The sequence below is a fragment of the Musa acuminata genome, unplaced genomic scaffold (assembly GCF_036884655.1).
Source record: "Musa acuminata AAA Group cultivar baxijiao unplaced genomic scaffold, Cavendish_Baxijiao_AAA HiC_scaffold_498, whole genome shotgun sequence".
Classification (NCBI taxonomy): Eukaryota; Viridiplantae; Streptophyta; class Magnoliopsida; order Zingiberales; family Musaceae; genus Musa; species Musa acuminata.
In genome coordinates this window covers 50,001-52,500 of record NW_027020743.1, presented here as the reverse complement: position 1 = coordinate 52,500, position 2,500 = coordinate 50,001, and positions in this window count along the sequence as shown.

Genomic DNA, 2,500 nt, shown 5'->3' with positions numbered 1-2,500 from the left:
GTTTTGGCCCGTTTTTGGGCTGTTTTGGCCTGTTTTTGGTCTGTTCTGGCGTGGCGCGGTGACCGTCGTGAGCGGAGCAAAACGTCAGCCATCTCAGCACCTTGGAACCCCCCGGGTGGCACAGGGCTGGATGGGGCTTTCGTATAGCAGGGACGGTGCTGCCTCACGCTTCGCTCGCTGTTCGCCGCTCGCCGCTCGCTCGCGCAACCTAAAATGGCCAGTTTTGGCCCGTTTTTGGGCTGTTTTGGCCTGTTTTTGGTCCGTTCTTGCGTGGCACGGCGACCGTCGTGAGCGGAGCAAAACGTCAGCCATCTCAGCACCCTGGAACCCCCCGGGTGGCACAGGGCTGGATGGGGCTTTCGTATAGCAGGGACGGTGCTGCCTCTCGCTTCGCTCGCTGTTCGCCGCTCACCGCTCGCTCGCTCAGCCAAAAATGGCCAGTTTTGGCCCGTTTTTGGGCTGTTTTGGCCTGTTTTTGGTCCGTTCTTGCATGGCGCGGTGACCGTCGTGAGCGGAGCAAAACGTCAGCCATCTCAGCACCCTGGAACCCCCCGGGTGGCACAGGGCTGGATGGGGCTTTCGTATAGCAGGGACGGTGCTGCCTCACGCTTCGCTCGCTGTTCGCCGCTCGCCGCTCGCTCGCGCAGCCAAAAATGACCAGTTTTGGCCCGTTTTTGGGCTGTTTTGGCCTGTTTATGGTCCGTTCTTGCGTGGTGCGGTGACCGTCGTGAGCGGAGCAAAACGTCAGCCATCTCAGCACCCTGGAACCCCCCGGGTGGCACAGGGCTGGATGGGGCTTTCGTATATAGCAGGGACGGTGCTGCCTCTCGCTTCGCTCGCTGTCCGCCGCTCGCCGCTCGCTCGCGCAGCCAAAAATGGCCAGTTTTGGCCCGTTTTTGGGCCGTTTTGGCCAGTTTTTGGCCTGTTCTTGCATTGCGCGGTGACCGTCGAGAGCGGAGCAAAACGTCAGCCATCTCAGCACCCTGGAACCCCCCGGGTGGCACAGGGCTGGATGGGGCTTTCGTATAGCAGGGACGGTGCTGCCTCTCGCTTCGCTCGCTGTCCGCCGCTCGCCGCTCGCTCGTGCAGCCAAAAATGGCCAGTTTTGGCCCGTTTTTGGGCCGTTTTGGCCAGTTTTTGGCCTGTTCTTGCATTGCGCGGTGACCGTCGAGAGCGGAGCAAAACGTCAGCCATCTCAGCACCCTGGAACCCCCCGGGTGGCACAGGGCTGGATGGGGCTTTCGTATAGCAGGGACGGTGCTGCCTCTCGCTTCGCTCGCTGTCCGCCGCTCGCCGCTCGCTCGTGCAGCCAAAAATGGCCAGTTTTGGCCCGTTTTTGGGCCGTTTTGGCCAGTTTTTGGCCTGTTCTTGCATTGCGCGGTGACCGTCGAGAGCGGAGCAAAACGTCAGCCATCTCAGCACCCTGGAACCCCCCGGGTGGCACAGGGCTGGATGGGGCTTTCGTATAGCAGGGACGGTGCTGCCTCTCGCTTCGCTCGCTGTCCGCCGCTCGCCGCTCGCTCGTGCAGCCAAAAATGGCCAGTTTTGGCCCGTTTTTGGGCCGTTTTGGCCAGTTTTTGGCCTGTTCTTGCATTGCGCGGTGACCGTCGAGAGCGGAGCAAAACGTCAGCCATCTCAGCACCCTGGAACCCCCCGGGTGGCACAGGGCTGGATGGGGCTTTCGTATAGCAGGGACGGTGCTGCCTCTCGCTTCGCTCGCTGTCCGCCGCTCGCCGCTCGCTCGTGCAGCCAAAAATGGCCAGTTTTGGCCCGTTTTTGGGCCGTTTTGGCCAGTTTTTGGCCTGTTCTTGCATTGCGCGGTGACCGTCGAGAGCGGAGCAAAACGTCAGCCATCTCAGCACCCTGGAACCCCCCGGGTGGCACAGGGCTGGATGGGGCTTTCGTATAGCAGGGACGGTGCTGCCTCTCGCTTCGCTCGCTGTCCGCCGCTCGCCGCTCGCTCGCGCAGCCAAAAATGGCCAGTTTTGGCCCGTTTTTGGGCCGTTTTGGCCAGTTTTTGGCCTGTTCTTGCATTGCGCGGTGACCGTCGAGAGCGGAGCAAAACGTCAGCCATCTCAGCACCCTGGAACCCCCCGGGTGGCACAGGGCTGGATGGGGCTTTCGTATAGCAGGGACGGTGCTGCCTCTCGCTTCGCTCGCTGTCCGCCGCTCGCCGCTCGCGCAGCCAAAAATGGCCAGTTTTGGCCCGTTTTTGGGCCGTTTTGGCCAGTTTTTGGCCTGTTCTTGCATTGCGCGGTGACCGTCGAGAGCGGAGCAAAACGTCAGCCATCTCAGCACCCTGGAACCCCCCGGGTGGCACAGGGCTGGATGGGGCTTTCGTATAGCAGGGACGGTGCTGCCTCTCGCTTCGCTCGCTGTTCGCCGCTCGCCGCTCGCTCGCGCAGCCAAAAATGGCCAGTTTTGGCCCGTTTTTGGGCTGTTTTGGCCAGTTTTTGGCCTGTTCTTGCGTGGTGCGGTGACCGTCGTGAGCGGAGCAAAA